Source organism: Xiphophorus hellerii, chromosome 15, assembly GCF_003331165.1.
Source record: "Xiphophorus hellerii strain 12219 chromosome 15, Xiphophorus_hellerii-4.1, whole genome shotgun sequence".
Taxonomy (NCBI): Eukaryota; Metazoa; Chordata; class Actinopteri; order Cyprinodontiformes; family Poeciliidae; genus Xiphophorus; species Xiphophorus hellerii.
In genome coordinates, this window is record NC_045686.1 from 20,142,971 (window position 1) to 20,165,200 (window position 22,230).

The window sequence follows — 22,230 nt, forward strand, 5'->3', positions numbered from 1 at the left end:
ACGTTTGAAGCAAAATAACTTCTTTTAAAGCTTCCCAACTATGAAAATCTGGAAAAAGATGTTGAGTTTGAGAAAATGAGACATTTTCTTAAATATTTTTGTTTTACATTTCAAGCTTACAAAGTTAAGCATCGTGATTAATCACGATGCTCGAGTGTGAGTCATCTAATTGCATTTTTTAATTGTTAGACAGTATTAATAAAAACTGCTCATATATAAATGGCATTATCTTAGCCTTTTCTGTTTAGCAATGATCCAAACCCAACAACATAAATGTACTGTGCAGTAGGCACTGGTTTCCTTTCAAATAGGATTCTTACAAAAAAAAAACTTTTGTATTTTGTAGAAAAAGCAACAATTCGAACAGATAGAGGTTCAGTTTTCGCTTAAAGGTTTAAAAATGCCCCAAAGTGCAAACACGAGAACCGTTCCCTTCTCTTTACTATTTAATGTGTTTTTGGAACGGACCGCGGTTTGGATTACGTCTGCCCTCCCTTTTTCTTTTCCCTCTGCTTGATCAGCCAAGGTCAGGACACTGTATTTCTCATTCTGCCAGGGATCGAAGTGCTGCTGTTCGACGAGCCGTGCCTTTTCTGCTTCCCCATCCACCAATCTCCCTTCTCCTCCACCTCTTATCTGTCATGCAACGCGTTTCAGGACCGAGAGAGAGGGCTTCCTCCAATACGCTCCGAGTCCGAGCCAATGAATGTCACAGCCGTGCCAAGAAAGCAATCACGCCCAGCAGTCCTTTGACACCCGGAGCACAAATTGAACCCTTCATTGTCTATATTAAAGCAATAACTCTCCCTCATGAGTGAGACGTGGCTGTTGTGGAGGGGAGGTTTGGCTGTTGTGGATGACAGACCACTGTTATCTCCTTCTGCACCTCAGCATCAGATTGTCTCCTGCGCAGTCATGATGACCCTCCATGTCAGTGCTGACACTTCTACCTCTCTGTGCAAAATGCCAGGCCGAAGTGAAGATAGAAAGATGTGCGACAGAAACAAAGCAATCCATTTCCTTCCCCTCCATGAGTCAGCGATGATGACTTAGCCGAGATACATTACCGTCTCTGGCAGTAACAGCAAGGTCACATCATAAAGAAAAAGGCTTGTGTCGTCTCAGGCAAATATTAATATCAAGGGAAGTCAATAAAGTTCTTCCTCGGAAAGACCTTTTTGACAATGCGCTCGACTTTTCAAGGTGAAACGAGCAAATACCTCTCTCGTCGATATCCTTAATGCCGCCATTAGACGCCAGACAATGCTTCTTGGTAACTCAACAATAACAATGTAGTTGCCTGCCCTCTCCAACTTTCCATTTTATTTTTGTATTCCTTCTGAGAACACGCCTTGGTCATTCTTCTTCCACCAGCCACCATGACAGGCCCGACTTTGATTCACGTTGCCGCGTCGCAGTATTTCATTTGCCAAGGCCTTTAATTTTACAGTTCCCCAGCCGGCTGTCAGACACCGTGGCGCGAGCGGTAAGGAGAGGACCTGTACCCGTTTGGCAGATTTCCCCCACCCCTCTGGGTAGTATAGGGGAGTTTAGGGAGTTGAGCTATCATTAGTGATGTACTGCGGTGCTGGAAAGAGCTATAGGCCCCTGTCGCGGTACTGGACTCGAGCACATGAGCAGCTGTTTCCAAAGCCGGGGTGCCTAGGTGGACTAAAATGTGTGTGCGTGTGCATATGCGACCGAGGTGTGTTCACAGATGTCTATTTTAGGTCCACTGAACCGACTCTACCTGTTTTGCCGTTCCGAGACGAGAAGCGGCTCGTCCCCTGACATCTCTGCTTCAACAGGACGAGAGGCAGGGGTGTGAAGTGGAGAGACCAATCTCACGCTTAATTAATGATGGCTCCGTGGGGAGGGACATGCACCGACATGACAAACACCTTTCATTTTCTTTTTATTTTCTCTTACTACCGCTGTCGTGTTTGGTTGTTTTGTGGGACACCCGGGTCATTACCAGGAAAAAAAGCACCACTTTGACATTTTCAACAAGTTTTTATTGACTTTGTGCAGAGAATTGGTGTTTTGTATTTTGTTTGTTTTTTTGTTTTGTTTTGTTTTGTGTTTTTTTTTGTGGTTTTTAACTGGCCTGGTTATTTTCATACTAACTTGTTAACTTTTGTTTAGAAGGAAGTATCTCAGCGTAGATTTTTTGAACCAAGTACATTTTTAAACTGAACTTTTCCATCATTTTCTAATATCCATAATTTCACACTTGGAGCTTAAAGTTTCAGTAACTCTTTGTCGTATATTTGTTGCTGCGGAATTCTGGGGGGGGAAAAATGCATATTTTCTCCTTAATCTTGCCTACAAGAACAAAAGAAATCTCCCTTTCAGTCGATTTAGATGTGCCTGCATTCAGTTTGTTTATCAGCTGCGCAGCTACAGGAGCGATTTTAAATGGTTTTTACTATGTCCCCTTTGTTTCTTCTTGACTAAATAATCTGAGACCTGACACTGAATATGTCAGCAAGTTACTTTTCCTTCTTCATGTTTGCCAGCTGCTTTGTTGTCAAGATCTCAGTGTCTTCTGAAGATTCATCTTTCTGTGCTTTATCCATTTAGAATTGAGAACATTTTCTTTGATCATGTTCTGTAAACAAGGGTGACAAATGCAGTTTAAGCTCCCTACAGGCATTCGTTTTGTACCGTGTATTGTTTAGTTCTGCCCACACTGCTACTTTTTGACATTTGCGGTGTATACTTAAAACTTTACTGTAACTGAATCTATTCTATTACCTTGTTTTGTAGCATTTCACTGAACTAGCAAGACAAGAACATTATGTTTACTTAAGGATTAATCCTACCAGCTAACTAGCTAGCAAGGTAACAAGTTAGCAAACTAGAGAAAGGAAAGAGAAAGAGACAGAAAAGGTTTAGCTCTGTTAGCTTTACAAAATGAAGCAGTTCTAGTTGTCTTGAAGGGCTTTTTAGAAAATTTACATAAATGGTATGTAAAACAAATTCAAAAGTGTGACTCTAAGGGGAGCAGGTAACTGTTTCAAGGGACGATTTCTTCACATTAGCAATGTAGCTTTAAAAACCACTAATCTTATTTCAACAAGTCTGACACTACTGGGAGACAGAAAGATGTGCGTTTTCCAGACTTTTAAAGCTTATCATTCACATGTCAAAAGGGCTACTTGACTACTAGCGTTTACAAAAGCTAAATATGCTGCCGATAACCAACATAACGCTAACGTGATACTGCCCTCACCTGACATTTTCACATGATGACGTGAATTTTTCTTTTCATGTAGGACTTTTTGTTTTTAAAAAAAGATATAATAAGAGAAGAAATAGATTCTCCCTTTTCACTCCAGTTAATGACTGATACAAATTTCTCTTCAAGAGATGCTCGTCACTTGTAACCTTGAATGCTTAAAAGTTTCCATTATAAAAGTACAAAACACACTTAAAAAAACAACAACAAAGTGATAAACTACAGCAGGTATTCCTTTTCAAGTGGCTCTAAAGGCTCTCTAGATAAACTGATTTTAGAGTGAATGCACTGAAGCACTTTTCCTTTATTTTAACACTGCCTGATTTGACGTGGATAGTCAAACTGGGAATATTCATTTATTCTGGGCACTGCATCATGGGAGATCAGCGTCTCCTGTCCGCAATTAACTCGCTGCGCTCACGTGAGATGTTTGGGAACAATTAGAACGGGAGGGCTGCAATCTAGAGTACCGTGGGGGGAAAGTGGCGAGGGAGAGACACCGCAAAGTGATTTGCATGTTTGCCATTTTAAAGAAATTGCTCGCGTCCATCATCTTCAGCTGGTTTCCTTTTGCTCAGGAGATGGAGAATGAGAAGCAAATTGTTTGTTGTATAAGTGGGATTTTATCATACTTTTTTGCTCAGGCTTGGATACATTTTCAATGATAAGTTTTTGTTGAATCAGTAAGGATTAGTCTATTTCTCAGTTCTATTTCAGTATGTCTATGGTGTTTTTATCACTAAAGAAAGCCTGAAAAGAATATATGTATAGATATATCTATCTATACACACACACACACACATATATATATATATATATATATATATATATATATATATATATATATATATATATATATATATATATATATACTGTCTATGGTTCTTTTCACAACAGAATGATTTTGTTCAAATAAGGAATAGATTTCTTTTCTGTCGTCCCTTTGTCACTCTCTTTTTTTATCATTTCTCTATATTTTTGTCATCTTTTTCTTTCTTTTCAATGAATATTGAAAATTCCATTTAAACAATTTGTAGATTATTATTTCTTCTTTCATTCTTCCATTGCGTATAAATAGTATTAATTAATTAAGCTGCTAATATATATATATATATATATATATATATATATATATATATATATATATATATATATATATATACTGTATATATACTGTATATATACAGTATATCCATTTGGTATTTAAAAACTTTTGCTTCTCTTCACACATTTTATTTGGAAGAAACAAGAGCAAAAATCGTAATAAACCAAACTTAGAGTTAATGTGTTTTCTCTAGATTTTAAGCCTCACAAATACATACATGATTGTGAAAATTACACCTGGTTTTCAAGAGAAAAAATGTTGTGAATTGGTATTTTGACCCGTGAAAACACAGAGATCCCCACAGAGTGGCGGTGGTAGCATCATACTGGTCTTTGGCTGGGATTGAGAACCAGGTCATTTCTGATGGATCTAAGTGTCTGAGAAACCTGGAAGCAAACCTGTTGGATGGTGAAAAACTTTGACATTTAATGTACACCCAAAGTAATAGTGGTTTAGGACAAACCATGTTCTTGTTATAGAATCAAAGTTGAGATTTTAGTCTAAGTGAGAATCAGTGGCAAATCATAGAGATTGGTTTTCACAGACGCTAGCCAAACGATTTGACTGAGGTATTTTGCAAAGAAAAATGGGAAAGAATGTACATTTTAAGAGGCACTGGGTTAGCAGTGAAAGTGCTTCTTCAAAGTAATGACTCAGCTGGGCTAAATACAGTATATATGCCTGACAAAATTTCAGAACTACTTTAGAAGAAGAAAATGGAAAATTCCGGGTCATTTCTTTTCTTATTTTCACTTGTGCCAATCTGTTACATAATATCCAGATAAAACGCACTGAGGTTTGTAGCTGAACGGTTACAAACTGTGGAAAAGGGAAAAGGATATGAAAACTTTTGTAAAACTTTTGTAAAGTCACTGTGGAGAGTGACTTAATAGTCTATAAAAGGTCAAATTTCAAAGTTATGCAGCATTTTTATAACAACTGAAGGCAACACAGTTACTTGATTGTGCTATAAAATGGCACTATGTGCCTGGAAAAAACATCCCGCCGCCCCTTTAAGCATTACATCCTATAGCTTTCGTTAAGCTTGAATGTAGCCTCATCATTAGGATACATGATGACCACTTATTTATTCTTCACCTTAGTGAGGCTTGCATCATGCTGCGCCTCCACATGTATGGGAATATTTGATGTGTTCCTAATCAAACGGGGAGATATCGCTTCCTATTTTTGGTCACCTTTTCTGCACTGTTGTGCTCAGCTTCCCTCACACCCACACAACTAATTGCAGAAAGGTCAAACAAGAGAGCAGGTATTCCTAGAGAACTTATCTTCAACCATTCTATTTTTTTGGTTGCCCCTGCCAGACACCTCTGCTTCCAGGGAGTTGTTGAAGATAAATGCTGTTGGTGGGCCGGTTGCTCAGTGTGTCCAATTAAGAGACAGCAGAGTGATGGCGAACCTTCTGGTGTGAGTGTGGCTCATTAAATGGGCTACACACGCCGTGCACCCCCCCCCCCACACACACACACACACACACCCACCCACACACACCGAGAGTGTCCTCGAGGATCTCCTAATCTCTCCAACATACAGCTGAGTTATCATAAACGAGGCACGTTTGTGCAAACCCATATCAAATAACAGTCAGCTCGGTTGCAGTCACATCTCCTCATGCTCCTGTCACAATATTCCACCTTTTCATTGTCAAACCCCCCTCACTACCTCCACCAGCACCAACATGACATGTTCATTCCAGGAGTTTCTCGATAGTCTTGCCTTTGCTCTCGTCGGTTTGTATTCACCACCACGTTTGTAATTCCCTTTATGAATTTTTCATGCCACTCGGCGTGCAACAGAATATGTACATAGAGCTGTTTCCATTAGAATTCTCTGTGTGAGAGTGTTTGTAGAGGTTTGCAATTTCATGTCAGTACATCATGTGTTTGCGGGGGTGTGTGTGGGGGTGTGTATTCGGGGCAGTTTGTCTCTGGGTGTGTTAGATCGCTCCGGGGTTTTTAGACAACGGGGGTTTGTGTAATGGATGTACCCTAACACACACCCGACTTACCCACCCACCCTTACATCCTTGCCTCACAACACAGCTTATCTAGATCCTCGAGGAAAGAAGATGGTGTGTGTTTGTGTGTAGGTGTGTAAACCTGTCATGTCAGCCGGCGCAGCAGGGGCATTTCCACAGACGTGCATCATTTGCAAACACATCGTGTGTGGCTGGGTTCTGAGGTGACCACGTCAACGCGCAGTGCAGAGGTTCTCATCCAGAGATGGTCTGACTGGTTACCAAACAATATCTCTGTCCAACTACAAACCCAGAAGAACCTGACACTTCTGGTTTAAAAAAAAAACCCCAGTTCATGACTGAACTGTTTTTTTTTTATTATTATTATTTCTTCGATAAATAAATTGTTAATGTGGCGGATGACTTGAAAGTCACACCATGTCAACGCAAACCAAAGCAAAATAGTCTATAAAGTATGCATAAGAAATTCACAAAAAGCAAAAGACACATCATATTGTCAAAAGTATTTCATCTCCCTTTACATTCGTATGAGTCTTGTAAGGGGCTGTCATCAAACTGTTTCCACAAAATAAAGAACATTAAATTGTCCAAAATATCTGATGTTGAAGCATTAAGGGTCAATTCACACCGGACCTGTTTGCTTCTCGTTAATCAAACTCTAGTTCGTTTGCCTTGTTTAAATGCATATGTGAACACCAAGTGGACTGGAAACTGCTCCAAAAGCTGCATTAGGACTATAGTGTGTGGCATTCTGGGTAAATGCAACCAAAACAAACATGTAAACCTTTGATTTCTCTTGTGTCTTTTGCCAAAGAAGCTGGTGGGTCTTTGCCAAAGACATAAGAGAAATCCTCCAACTGCCAACATCTGACTCCGCTCCATTTTTGCTTACATTTTGCAAAGAAGGGAGTTTGGACCCCATGGGATGTTTGGAAGTTGAGCTCAGTGTCTTCAGAAGTTTTTATGTTGTTTCCTTGAGGGGTTCTTGGTGCAGCACCAACACAGGTTTTCCACAAGAGTTTGGATCGTTTGACACAGTGCGTTGTGTAAACGAACCAACTGAAGAAATGTTACATAAATTAAACTGAGTCTACTAGATTACAGTCCCTTTAGTTAGAACCAAGGGGCCTAACTCAAGTCCTGAAAAACAGCTCTACACTTTGGAGAATTTCTCAACTTCTGTAGATCTAAGTGTTACAATTCTTTGCGCTAAACTTGGCCATGTACTTTAAGGCATGGATGAAACTACTTGGAACCTTGTTCCATGAAGCTCATGGTGGCTTGAGTTAATCTGGACCCCAGAGATTGTCTCTTTGGAAGTGTGTAGCTACTGCCTTTGCAGAAAGTTGCAGAACTTCTCACACTCCACATATCCGCTGTCTCCCCTCTGTGTTCGAAAGAACGACAACCGACCGATGCAGACAAGCGCTTTCTGCACACATGAGACGTCTTGAACATGCATAAAGACTTTCCTACTAACTATTCAACACACCTCTGTAGCCATCTTCAATACTTAGTTCATGTGCTGTTATTACAAATAACTTCATTACTGAACTGATTTGCTGGGATCTCTTTGTATTTATGGATTACTCGCACCATATCAACACACCATTCAAAATACATTTTACAGAGGATATAACATTGGCATGCCATTACTTAGAAGATCCACTGAGCATATTTGCAATCAGAATGTTTCAGATTTCTTCTAATTAATCATAAACTTAGGAGTAAAAACATCTCTGATGCTATTCAAAGCTTCACAGGTCCCATTTTGTCTCTTCTTCTCACACTACAGATGTCATCCCCCCCACCCCCCCACCACCCCGCCTTCCCCACCAGACTCCAGCCTGTAGACTTTACACGGTTAATCAAAGTGGAACAGTTGGTATTACATTCTGTGCCAAGTCATTTTAAAGAGTTGTGAGGTTGCTGCGAGATCCCGTACACTCATGGTGTTTAATTAACTTTTTTTTTCTTTTTCTGCGCGACGATTCTGGGAACAAAACTATTACAAAAGTTTAAGTGCTGCTGCCAGCAGTTTTTTTTTTAATTTCCACTTGACACTTTGTAAGTTTGTTTATGTAAGACTGAGAGAGCTTCAGATTTCTTGTTTGTCCGGAGCAAAGACCTGTTCAGTTGAAGCGGCCCGTTCTGCAGTGACCTGCAAAGTGTTCAGACCCTTTGAACTGTTTCTCATTTTCTCATATTAAAACCAAAACCTTTGGCTTATTGTTTCGGGGATTGTATCTGATATACCAAAGAAAAGGTAGAGCATAGTTGTAAAAGAGAAAAATCAAATGCTTAAGTTTGTAATCTGACGAAAGGGTAATTAGATTTGCTGTTTTGCAGGAAAAGAAGACAGAAGTACTTCCTTTTTAAAGTTTGCTTTGGGCGTTTATAGAAAAAGATTCCCTGGTCAGATAAGATGAGAGCTGAATTTTTTGCCCTTCATAAAAAAACAGTAGAAAGTGGGCAGTTCTAAAATATGGATAATATTGATACCATTTCACTAGTGAATCAGTACTAGAGTGGTAAGATCAGTTCTTAGGTTTCAGACTCCCTCTTGAAAACATATTTTATTTTTGTATTGTAGCTTCTCGACAAAAATGTTTTGTCTGAAATTATTATTTTTTGCAATTTTTTAATTTTTGAAAAAAAACTGCAGGCACATTGTTCTTGTTGTTTTTCTATTGTTTATGTTGCTAAGTTGATTGTTGACATTTTCTGGTCCTGAATTAGACCAAAAAGCTCGGGATGTTTGTCCAAGTATAAAAACCAAAACTTTCCATCCGATTTAAAAGAACTGAGTCAAAAAAAAAAAAAGAACAGCTCATAAACGTTTGGTGCTTAGATGTACGAAGCTTGTGGTGCTATAAGGATCTTAACATTATTTACAGCTGTATTTTAATATGGAGTCTGGCAAACAATCCAATTGAAATACAGGAACATTTTCAATTGTAATGGGAACAAAATGTGAACGAAGTTCCACATGTATGAATGCAAAGTTAATTTAAATCTTCTTAGACCAAATCCTGACTTGTATGAGCCTAATATCCAGAACCAGCAACAACATAACTAAAGCATTTAATTAGATATCATACACAGCATCACCTGCTCCACAGATATTGTTGCTTCTGTTTCATTGCTTGACTATTTGTTTTTTCTTGGCAAGGCCCCATAATGTTTCTATCCGCAGAGAGTTGCTACCAACTTGTTGCTTGTAATAGTGAACAGTGAAGGATAATTGAAAAGATGTGTGTTTGTGTGTTCAAGCATGTAGGGGAACGCTCGCAATGCTCGCCACATTTTAAGTCGTCTCTCCGCCGGTTAGTGATTATGCTCCAACTTTCAAATTCTAAAAAGAGACCAAATCGAATGTTTAATTTGGCCGGCGCTCGTTAGGAACCGCAGCCAATCGGTTCTCCTTCTTAATATTAATATGCAACACGTGCTGCTGTCGGCATCAGCAGCGCCCACATTGATTTTTGCATTACAGCTAGAAGTCATAATAGCGTTTGATTGTCACAGATGCAAAAGTTTAGTGAAAAGGATCGAACGGCGAGAGGAATGTGTGTTCCACGAGGAGAAAAAGCCTCGTCCGGTTTTACACACATTTCCAACAGGAAGCCAGCAGTCCTCCCAACTGAACCTGCTGAATCTACACATTGACTGATTTACAATTAGTGACATGGAAATGGAAGAAAAAAGGGAGAAAAAATGAATCTATGAAATACCTTGGAGGGGTGTGGTTGGTAACATTGTGCCACAATTGCCAGTCCAAGTCTGTTTGACGGGAAATGGCAAGAAGGAGACTAATAAAGTTTCCTTCTTCGTCTCAGGAGCATAATCCCACTTTATCTACTTAACAAATATATATATCAAAATATTTGTTTATGTCAACATGTGACATGTTCATTTTAAAATCTAAATGAATAAAATAGATATCGCTTTTACAAAATGTGGGAACTGCTTTGATGTAAATGTAAATTTAATTCAGTTAAATCGTAATTTAAGTGAATTGCTAAAGTTAGTTATCAAAATTATATTTTCACTCCACACAGTCTTTTTAATGATTTCTTTGATAGGTTTAGACATTGAATGTCTGCCACTACAGCCCCGTGTCCCACTAATGTGAACAGTTAAAGTTAAATTACTAGTTTCAGCTAAAATTGAGGCTTTTGTCTTTCAAATTTCCGAACTACTCCTTTAAAATGAAGTTTCAAACTCATTAGTGATTCACTTTCTGAACTTGTGTGCTTGTTGCTGATGCAAATTGGTTCACCAGAAGGTAACTGGAGCACAGAATGAAAGCAGCATTTAAAAATGTGACGATAATTAAGCTGTTTGCCGAGAAAATTCAAAACGAGCGAATTCCTGGAGGAAACCAAACGTGTTTTTACTTCTGTAGAAAATGTTTGCGGTGGACAACAGTGAAGACAATACATAGTGCTAAACATAAAAGAAAAAGCACATGAAGCAGTAAATGACAAGTAAATCTACAGCTTATTTAGTCCGTAGCTGGTCTCTTCCGCCATCACAGATGTGTCTACAGAGACTCGCGGCGCGCTTCGTCAGCGGAAATTAAAAGTACAAATCATCGACGTGAGCCGAAGTCGTGTGGAATTTGAACTTTTTCCATAAATCCGAGCCGGATTCTGCCGATTTGCTGGCTCTGGCTCTCTAAAATACGCAGAGCCTCCGTTTCATAACACGCATCTCAAGAGAACAGCTCCCACCAATTCACAACGAAAACACAGATGTTCAAAAGAGATCCGTGATGCAGCACGAACCCGCCTGGAATAAACAAGTCCAATAAATCACAGCGCGTAAATGTGTAGAAGTGCTACAGTTAATCTTTGGGGTTTTTTTGAGGGGGTTGGGAGGATTTCCATCCAGAATGTTTGCAGGTCGTTGCTGTAAACGACGCCTCTGCACAGCGATCCCTGGTGATCACATTAAAAGTGAACGGAGCCCAGAATGAACGACTGGGATTAATTGTCAGGGATTGTGATAACCTCTCTGCTTAGACGCTCATCGGCTGCCCCGCTAAGTGTCAGCATGGGTTCTGGGACATAACGAGATTCCACGCTCATGTGACAGATGCTCTCCGCCGCTTTTAGAAAATCCATTATCGAATAGCGAAGACGTTCAAAAAGGCAGATCAATCAGAAAGGAAAACGGATTCCTAAAATGTACAAGAAAAAAAAAGCAAAACAGGCACATGCAGAGCTTGAGATGTTTTTTTTTCTCTTGGACTATTTTGTTTTCTGTCACGTTACAACTGAAAATGTCAGAGTAACTCGTGATTTTGAGACCAAAATAAAAAAAAACAAAAGTGGATAATTGTTTTTTGAGTATGTACAAAAAATGCAGTACTTATAGCATACAGCAAAAAAAAATTGTTTTACATATTCAAAGGAGAGGGTAGAAGCATAAAGTTATTAATATTTCCACTACTTATCCAACTACATAATCTTACATTTATTAGACGCATAATCATATAACAATTAAACCCATAATTAATAGTTAACACTTGAATATATATAGTAAGTAATTTAATCTTAATTACAGTGAATGAACAATCACTTCAAAACCAGGCAATCCTGTTTGAAAGTTTGCTGGAGGCTACAAAAAACATTTTTGCAAAAAAGAATGGGCAAATGTAGTTCCAATAAAAGATGGCTTTGCGAAATATTAGCTGTGAAACAATTAATCAAATTAACCGTGATTAATCGGTTGTCGAAATGATCGCCAACTATTTTACTAATCGATTAATCATTAACTGGGCGATTCAGACTCAAAAAGTGCCATTTCCTGGAAAACCCCCCAACATATTCAAAGCAGTAATTAGGCCAAAATTGTACAAAAACATACATTTTGCATTTAGCATAAAAAAAACATCTTTTTAAATATTTTTTATGCAAAACTCCTCAGATGGCATAGTTTTAGCTTCACCAGTTCAGATTTACTAAAGGAAAGCTATGTTGTTGCATTTTATGCAATATTTTAAAAAGGAATTTAATTAGTTGTTTATTTGTTTCTTTTAATGTATTTCCAAAATTTTATAAAAACAGGCATAAGTGGAAAATCTGTGGTATATGCACTTTTTTTTATCCACTTAATCGATTAATCGTCAGAATCAATTAATGAAATAGTCATTAGGTGCAACAATGCAAAGTATTAACTCAGGGATACTGTTTAGAAATGCGCAATATGCAGACTGTATTTCTAAAAACGAATTCATAATTGTGTCCTTTTTCTGTTGGTCCGTCTCACAAACTAGCTTAACCTTGTGACTTGCGTCCAGACGTGAATACCTTTTCAAAACTGGTGTGGTCACACCGCAAGAACAAGCATACTTTGTTGCTACCTGCTAACCCTGCCACTTCTTTAAGTTGAGAGAAATTTTCAATTTTCTCAGGCACAGCATCCGTCCCCTCTTCCTCCCTCGCCCACGTTTTGCTCTCATCTTCTGCCCCGGTCACAGCGCTTAGCAAACCTTAACATCCAATCCGCACGAGTCCCTCTCCTCCTCTTTGAAGACAGAACTACAAAACGGTAACACAATCCATAATCCCAATTTCACCTGAGGACGGCCTCACACGGAGGAGAAGACGTTCCCTCTCATGTTCCGACGCCTGTTCACGTGACCGCGTTTGTGGATGTACACGGCGCGCTGTACGGCTCGCACCGGGCCTTCCTTGATGACCTTGTGGCATGGGGGTGATTAAGGCTCAGGGCCAAAGACCATTTCCTTTTCCGTCGGAAGATGAATGACCCTGCTTGGAAGTGGCTGCCTGTGGCCTGAGGGCAATTAGACGTCGCTGTGAAGCACCGGCCCTCGCTGCTCCGTGTACAAAGGTGGGTTCTTGAGAAACAGAGAAATGCTCTGTACATAACCCATTCTGCTGAAACCAACCTGCTGATGGCTGGACAAATTAAATGCATTTTCATTTTCTTTTCCTCCCCCCCCAGCTCTTCCCCCTCCACTCACCCACTCCATAAACCTGAGTAGAAAAAAAGAAATGTGCTGACTACAGGGGGCTGCTAAGGAAAGGCCCACCATGGTTGCTCATTTCAAATATCAATACTTGATCTTGGGAGTCGTTTAGCATATGGTTTTGGCACAACAAGTTGGTGCGGGAGCTCATTTTGTCGTAATTTATTCACTAAATCGAGGGTCCGCGGGGCTCCCAGCCTTCACGTGCAGGTTCTTTTGTTCGCTTGCCTCTTCAGGCAGGGTTGCTACTAATAAAAAATTACACCTCATGATAACACATTTGATTATAATCACTGCTGTGGGTTATTTTTACCATGCCTCTGTGCTGTTGTTCCATTTTTTTTCCATTTCCAGATAAAGCATCTTATCTGTCACAGAGCGAGAACAAGAGCAAAAAGAGTAGTGGCAGCCCATTGATAGGGATATGGCCTGGTGCCATTGATTCCCCTTGTAATACAAGCCTCTCCCTTGTCGGCTTGTCAAAGCTCAGATCGGACATGATAACACGCGCATAGCAAAGCCGTCAATAGAAGGGCTAAGCTTTCGCCGCTGAGATGATTGTCCTATTTTGGTGTTGGGGCCTGCGAAGAGAGGCGATACGGACGGGAGAGATAACGAGAAGTAAAGGATAAGAGACCTCACATCTCTGTCACTTTATTTATTTATTTTTTAATGTTCAGCTCAAACAAAAGGGTTCTTCTTGAAAATGTGCACTGTAAAAATGGATTTCAGGGGAGGTTACGTTTTATTTGAACTTTAAACCATAGTTTTAAAGGTGTTTGTGAATGCAAAGAAACAGTTAAATTCCAACAATAACAAACCCTACTTCAACTTTTTGAATAAAACTGAACTAAAGGTTTTAGTCAACCAATTAGCATCACTGATTGTGTGCAGTGTCTAGCAGAGAACTGTAAAGCTAACAATATTTATATATGCGTTATGGATGAATTTGCAAAGTGAAAATTAAGAGCTGTTAAGACTTGAGAAAGATGCTGTGTTGGAGCAAGAACCGAAATGTAATTAGATAGCAAGCTAGATTAGCGATAGCGCTAATGCTAGTTCAGAGATTACAAGAAAATTTGACAATTTAGCGACTTTCTCAATGACTGAAGTGAGGAAAAAAAGCCGCTTAAGTTAAAAATATTTCAACCTGAGAACAGAGCTGTGACATCTGTCCAATCAGAATCATGCTAACCAAATCCATATTTGTGTTTTTTGAACTGGTCACAGTCTGCGAGCTAATCACAACTTTTAAATGGTAAATGGACTGAACTTATATAGCGCTTTTCCAGTCATTTTGACCACTCAAAGCGCTTTACACTAGATGCAGGGGTTTCAAACTCCAGTCCTCAAAGGCCGCTGTCCTGCAACCTTTAGATGTGCCTCTGCTGCACCACACCTGAATAGAATAATTAGGTCATTAAGGCTCTGGAGAACTGATCTACACAAGGAGGAGGTCATTAAGCCATTTCATTCCAGTGTTTTGTACCTGTGGCGCATCTAAAAACTGCAGGACTGCAGCCCTCGAGGACTGGAGTTTGAGACCCCTGCACTAGAGTCACAAACACACACACATTTATACACCGATATGCAGATTGGTAGGCAATTTGGGATTAAGTGCCTTGCCCAGAGGCACATCGACATGTGGCAGGAGAAAGCTGGAATCGAAACTACAACCTTCCGATCGCAAGATGACTACTCTACCAAAGAGCCACAGTCGCCCAGAAACCTTTAGGTTAGGTTTAGGTTTCTTTTTTAGAAACCTAAACTTCTTACCGATTTTGATTTGTGAGTCACGTGACAAGCTGCCTTACTAATTATTGATACTCAGCTGCTAAAGAAGCCTAAATACTGCTTGCAGAAAATAATCTTCCTAATTAGGAATATTACACATTTAGTAACATGTATCCCCAAAATTGCTTGGAATGTTTTTAAAAAATTGAATATATTAAACAGTTGGTTTATTGGTGACTTATAGCTGTTATATTTGCATATTTTTCAGTGAAAATGATTGATTAAAACCAACCCAAACAAATGTTGACATTAGTTTTATTGCTTTGATTCTAACAGTTGTTTTGACTTATGAACATTAATCTGCTTTCCTATTCACTTCCTCCCCTTGGCGTCACCTCGGGCTGCGGGACGGCGTGTTGGGGAAATTGGATTTGTTTGGGTTTGTTCCCATCAGTGAAAACAGAATCCGCTCCCGGCCTCCAGCACCCCGGCGTTGTAAATAAACCAAACCGGGTTTGATAGCGAGGCTGTAATGTGGATCTATTACGGTTGCAGGCTTTGCTACTGAACGTTTCCCCCTCCAGCCTCCTGAACCCCGTGGGGCATAAAAACACATGAAGGTCATTTGTTATGATAAGGCCGCCGTACGTCTCTGTGACTCAGTGTGGTTCGCTGGAGCATGTGCAGCCCGGAGTCTCTCGGAGACGCGGCTCCGTTCGCACTCACATTCATGTCGTGTTTGTAACCCTGGGGGTGGAGGGAGGGCAGCGCGGCGGCCGAGTTTCAGCCTCTACGCTGCTCCCACTGACCCAGAGGAGGGGAGGAATATAGCTTTGATGTGGCCGATCAAATCATTGTCACGCTCAGCGGAATATTCAGCCGCAGATGAAGCAGCTGCTCTTGTCGCTGTCCGTGCGTTTGATGAGGATTGTTCCAACTTGAAACGTTTCTTGTCTAATTGGAGCGACCCCGGCGACTCGGCTGTCAAGTGCTACGCTAGCTTAGGAATAGCTGCGGTCATTAGCTCACACCGCGCTACTTTTCTTGTGAGTCTTTTTGTTGCCAGATACGCACTGATACGTCTCCATTCTGTCTTTGGCCCGCGGGCAGAAACCAAACAGTCTGATATGTGGTTTGAATGCGGCGGTTTACTCCTCAGTGGTTTTCTGAGCAGGTGCTGCAGTCGCCGCACATGGCAGCCGCCGGATTTCTTCTCCAGTACCGATTTATTATTAGGCAGCGCCTCCGCGAGAAGATGGTGCCGATGCACTTTTTGTTTCCGCAGACCTAGTTTTAGACACACCGCCTCGGCGTGGAAGACAAAGGGATGAACATAATTAGATTCACAGGTCTCCTTTTTTAACCCCCCCACCAAGCTGTGTGTGTGATCTGAAGGGAACTCTTTAAACCTGTGAAAAGTGCAACTTCTCTGGGGTTTCATTTGCTTTTGGAAGGAATTCATCAGACACCTGCTCCGTTTTCCTGCTTGACGGAGCAGAGTGTGGCAGCGCTGCTCCAGCTGATACTAATACGGAGAGATTATTTTCTCTCCTAATGTGCCGAAATGAAAGCGTAAGTCTGTTTTTTGCAGCTTCTCTGCTTGCTTAGAGTGCTCTGCCCGTCCATTTCCGGGAAACGATTCCCCCTTGATGTGATTCAGGAGTAACGATGACTGACGGCCCTCTGGCAAAACTAGCACATTAGCAGCGAGGCAGCTACAGCGGTAGGCCTCCATCAGTGTCCAGACCAAAATGTTTCCAGGCGCGGTATGTGCTTAAAGTATGTTTTTTTTTAAAGAGAGAAAATGGTACGTTTCAAAGTGATCTGCACACAAAAGACACTTTCATAGAAGACAAATCTAATGCAGTGATGTTTTAAGAACAAACTTCTTCTGTATGCTAGCTAAAGACAGGTGAGCAGATCGAAAACTGTGCTACAACATGAAATAAGAGATGTGGTTGTATTGAATTTGATAAATATGGTAACCTTCAGTGAACGTCAGTGTAGTTTTATGGCATTAGTGCCAAAAATTAGTGAAAACTTCCGTTTTTAGGGTTTTGAAAATGTCTTCCTGCCCCATCTTGTCACTTGTCACCAAAGCGTGACTCAAGTGCAGAAAACCCCGGATGTGTGATTGAAAGGATCTTATCTCCTCAAGCGGAGATGATAAGACTTCTGCACTGTACTTATTGTCTTTATTTCCTCACTTTATTTATCTACTCCTCTATTTACACAATAAAAAGCAGATTAACACAACTTTATATCGTAAATCCTCATTTGCTTTTCCCTGTGCTGTATGTATTGAGCTACAGAAGCCCAATTTAACCCATCAAGAAAATAATTCTAGCCCGTGTCGGGCTTAGGCTGTCTTCCCATCACACTCTGAACATGCAGAGTGTGATGCTGCCACCATCATGTTTCCTGTTAGATTTCTGCTGCATGAAGCACTTTGTAACGTCAGTCAAAATCTTTGACTTAATCCAGACCACAGTAGCGACGTAGCTTTCAGCTGGTTAGCTAGCAGAGGCAGACCATTTATAGCTCAGGTTGATTCCCAGTAGTCGGCGAAGAACTCATGACTAAACAGCTTCAGCAGAGTCAAAAGCACTCCTGCACCAACGCCGATTCCCCTTTTTGACTGAGTCAGGCCCATCAGTTGTGAAGTGAAAGCTGTGGCTTTTTAAGGAGGCTGTCCATCTCCATCGATCGCCGGCGTGATCCTGTTGGTTGTTGTGCTGAAGTGGTCAGAGGTAAATGCTGTTTTAATGAAGTCCGCCTATTGATCTGTCTTTGCTGTTTGTGGAATTTGAGTCGACTGGAAGCTGGGTAAACAAGATAATCAGACATTATGCACGTACTGTTGTTCTTTTTTTTTTTTTTTTTTGTCCTGTGTTATAGTCATCATGAATAATTTGCTTGAAGTAGAGCAAACTTGCGTGTGAAAGGAAATCCTGCCAAACAGACTCTTGAAAATGATGATTGTGAAATTTGCAGGGAATAATTGCATTAAAAAAAAAAAGAAGCAAACATATTGCTGCCAAAACGCACACCACGCCGTGCTAAGGAGATTTAGACAGAGAATTGGATTTCCCCAGCTGTGAAATCAGTTTTTGTGGTCCCGTTGGCCAACCGCATCATCATGCTACACCGCTGCACATTCGGGACCTGCGGTTTTTTTTCTTCCGTTTTTTTTCCCCCCATTAGATGCCTTTTTTTGCCCATTTGCAGCATTAAGCGTCTTGGGTCAGCATTAGCCGCACGGGTCACTTTAACAGACCTGCCTTTGCTCACAGACGGAGAATTGGCACCGAAAGCCCTTTTCATACGGACCGCTTCAATCCGGACACGCGAGATGCATCTCGTGTTGCGTAAGAAAAAAAAATTAATTAATGGAGCGTGCACACGGTGGATCTCCAAATGTCAAACATCACACTTCAAGGGCTCTCTTCAATTTCTCTGAGTGGACTCAGAGTCATCCAGATGAGAGGATCTCTTGCTTTGAGTTAGCGGAAGGCTTCAGACTGTGTCTCTCTCTGCCATTTATGTGCAACCTCCACCATGCGGTAATGCGTTTTCAGCTGCAGGAAGCAGCTTTGGCTTCTAGCAACAAGTCACGAGAGCGAAGATTATAAAATGTGTGACAAGGCCTGGCTCGAAGCTAAGCAGTTACACTGATCTGCCTGCCAGACATCTTCTTAAACGCAGTCCAAGCTCGATCTCTTCTGACGCTAATGTGACTAAGCCCTTCTCTAGTCATACAACCGATCACATGACAGCACCTCACAAACGTGTTTATACTGCTTGAACTTTTCCAGATTTTGTCATGTTACAAGCACAAATCTGTGTGTGTCTTATTGGGATGTTATGGGCTAGAAATGTTTTTTCGGTGTTCCCCATCCCCCCGGTAGGAGTCTATAATGTGTGGCATCCATTTCTATTCGGTTCCCCTGAGTCGGTGTTTGGTACAACTGGCTTCTGCCTCAATCAGAGCAGTTGAAGAATCCATCACTGGATTCCAGTATACAATTGAAAATGACCACAAATTTGTGTAAAACTTAAATCGTGGAATAAAAAGTGTGACATTTCAAAAACCTGAATTACACGATGATAGTTCAAATGTCTAAGTTGCTTAAAAGTTGAATAGAGTTTCTACGTTGAAGTGTGCAGAAGCTGTAAGCTGTCAAACGAGCACAAGGGTTTTACAGATTTTGGCAAAATTTTTAAGGTTTTTCACTAATTTCAACAGGGCAGAAATTTTAAATATGTTAAAATATGTCTCTACCAGCTTTGTAAGTGGTATGTAGAGCTGTATCAAAGCACACTTTCACCTGAACTGTTGCTGAAAATGTGTTACATAAATAAAATTACTTTATCTTACCTTACATTCATACATTGACCCATTCGAATGATTTTTTACAGTGTGCCCTGTGTGTTCCAGTAGAGTACATGACCATTGATTTGAAATAGCTATACACTCACATGGTCAAGTAAAAAAAACCTCACACCACTCAGGCAGGAGGCCTTTTCCATCCTATGTAATTCTGCTTGATTCTAATCTCTCTTCACAGGCAGTCTGTTATTTCTCCCATTCACTTGGATTCCCTCAGGGAGAATTTCTACTGGGCCAATTGGCACACAGAAGGAGAAATTGTTAACGATGGCGTTGATTTTTCTGAGCTGCCTGTAGTTTTAGCATTGGCAGCGGAGGAAGTGAACGAATCCTTTCAGTCAGTGTCGGCCACATTTCCACTTCCTGAGTTGACATTAACAGCCGCCACGTTCAGCCTGGGACTTTCCTCTTTGCATCGGAGGACGGTTGTTTACAGCACAGTCTATTTCCTGTAAGTTTCACGACATCAAAGTGGCGCATTATATATATCAGGGAGAAATAAAGTAAAGTTTAAAAATCCAAGAGTCCACATCTCCAGGAAGCAATTGTTTTCCCAATAGCCAAAGCTCCAGACCCTCTGGACGAAGCAAAAAGGAGCTGGTTTCTACCAATCTAATGCGCTGGACAAGGAGGCCTTTATTTCCCCTGTTTTAGCACATGGCCCCAAAAATGTACAGAAGTTGGGGTGCTGTGGTGGCGCTGGATAAGCACAACCAACATATGGAGGCCTTAGTCCTCGAAGCGGCCGTCGCAGGTTCGATTCCCGGCCTGGCGACCTTTACTACATGTCTTCCCTTTCTCTCATTACCCTCTTTCCTGTCAATTCACTATCAGATAAAGGCCACTAGAGCCAATAAAACCTTTAAAAAAAATGTAGAGAAGCATTCATTGATTTATGAAAATCCCAATAAATTGTGTTTGCTGTTGTACACTGACAAATTGTGGGAAAGTTACATGGCGGTGAATATGTTTTCCGAAGCTTGTATGCTATGAATTCACAACATTGATCCTTTCTGCAAGCAGAAATCTCTGATCACCTGGTGCTGCACACCCCGTCTCTGTTTTCACGACTAGCTTTAGCATTTGTTTTTTAGTTTTTTTTTAATACAGAGACACAGAGCTAACGAAATGCAGCGCAGCCGACAGTGTGAAAATGTCTCCTGAGCTGAGATGCCATCAGCTTCAGCTGCAGAGATGCGCAGCGTGAACGGACAACAGAGCATCAGTGTTCTTCGCTCCGTGTCATTCTCTCTTCTTTTCTTCTTCTGTCTTGCGCTGAGATGGTCTCGGGCTAGAAACGCTGGAGCAGACTTTGAAGTGGCTCAGGCGTTTCGTCTCCCTCCGCGTGCGCCTGCCTCCCACATCTGCTGCCATCACAATAACAAGCAGTGGCTCGTTTTCGCCAATGAGCGAGACTTTTTACGCCCCTAATGTGGCTTCAATAAATAACGCCGTGTTGACGGAGGGGCCCGTATTTTACAGCAGTTTACTTCCTCCCCTCTTGCTTCGTTTTGCGGACGGAGTGCAGTATGTAACGCGGCGTATCATGAACGCCGACGTGCATAAGCACATTTACAAACCCACTGCTACAGACAAATAGCCCAACCCCATCATGTGTAATCTCAGCGCGCGTAAGGAGTATTCTTTGAAAAATCGTCTCTTTTTTTTCTCTTCCCCCAACGCGCAGCACGAGGCCTGACTTTCTATCGGGCCTGTTGACTACGGTGGAACAAGCACGGGGGCGCGTTTCATTAGTCTGTCAAACTCAATGATATTTAGAGCCCCACTCCCCTGGCCAGCGCTGGAAAACTCAATCAGCACTCTGATTTCATAACCCGGCTCGGTGACAGGGCTTATTTTATCGCCCCGCTGATTCATTCTAATAAATGCCGTCTGCCCAGCACGCCGCCGCTGAAATACAGCCACTCCTTCCTCCTTCTGTCCTCCATGGGTCGACCCAAAAAAAAAAGAAAAGAGAAGAGGAGAGGAGGGTGTGGAGTGGGAATAAATCAGAAATGTGGGAACTGGAGGGTGTAGATAATCCATCGCTGGGCCAGGTGTAGCCAGTAAGTTTGCCCACTAACCCTCCCGGCCCCCCCATTCCCTCACACACACACACCTACACACCACTCCCTCCTCCCTTCTTCCTGCACCCCTGCAGCACAAATCAGCGGCTGGGGAAGCTGTTGATCTGTGCGGGCTCACTGGGTCCATTGATTGTGGACGACGGAGGAGGAGAGGGGCGATAAATAATCGGAGGCAGAGTGTGGAGGGTGAAGGAAAACAATTATCTGTGGAGGTGGAAAGCACATAAAGTGAAGAATGATAAACACTGTGAAATATGATTGACTCCCAGTGATATATTGGAGCCGAAGGACGGGCAGGGAGGTCTGTGAGCGTCGAGATATCCTTGGGAGGGAGCGGCTGCTCCAGGTCCAACCGCAACCTGCTGCACGCGTTTCAGAAACTCTAGAAGAGTTTTGTTTTGAGGTTTTTTTAGAAACAGTTGCTTGGTTTGCAAATTATTTTGCAGGTACAACTCAGGGAATTTACTGCGATGGGGTTCCACAGGACCAAGTTCTTGGCTTCCTGTTGTTTTCTGTGTATTTAACTCGACTTTTCAATTCTATGTTGATGATACTATAATTTACAGCTCTGTATGTTAACCACATCTATCTTAGCCAAGTACTAGATGGTGCTCCGCAAGGTTCATTTGTTGGCTTTTTATTTTCTTATATAAATGACCTAAGACTGAGCGATT

The 22,230-nt window shown here is 41.3% G+C and overlaps 1 protein-coding gene across 10 annotated transcripts in view; it reads left to right on the forward strand.

Annotated features, from left to right (window-relative positions):
- The window catches only part of nrxn3b (neurexin 3b), a 424,389-nt gene that overhangs the window by 382,913 nt on the left and 19,246 nt on the right, over nt 1–22,230 (forward strand). The gene's annotated exons all lie outside the window — the stretch shown is intronic.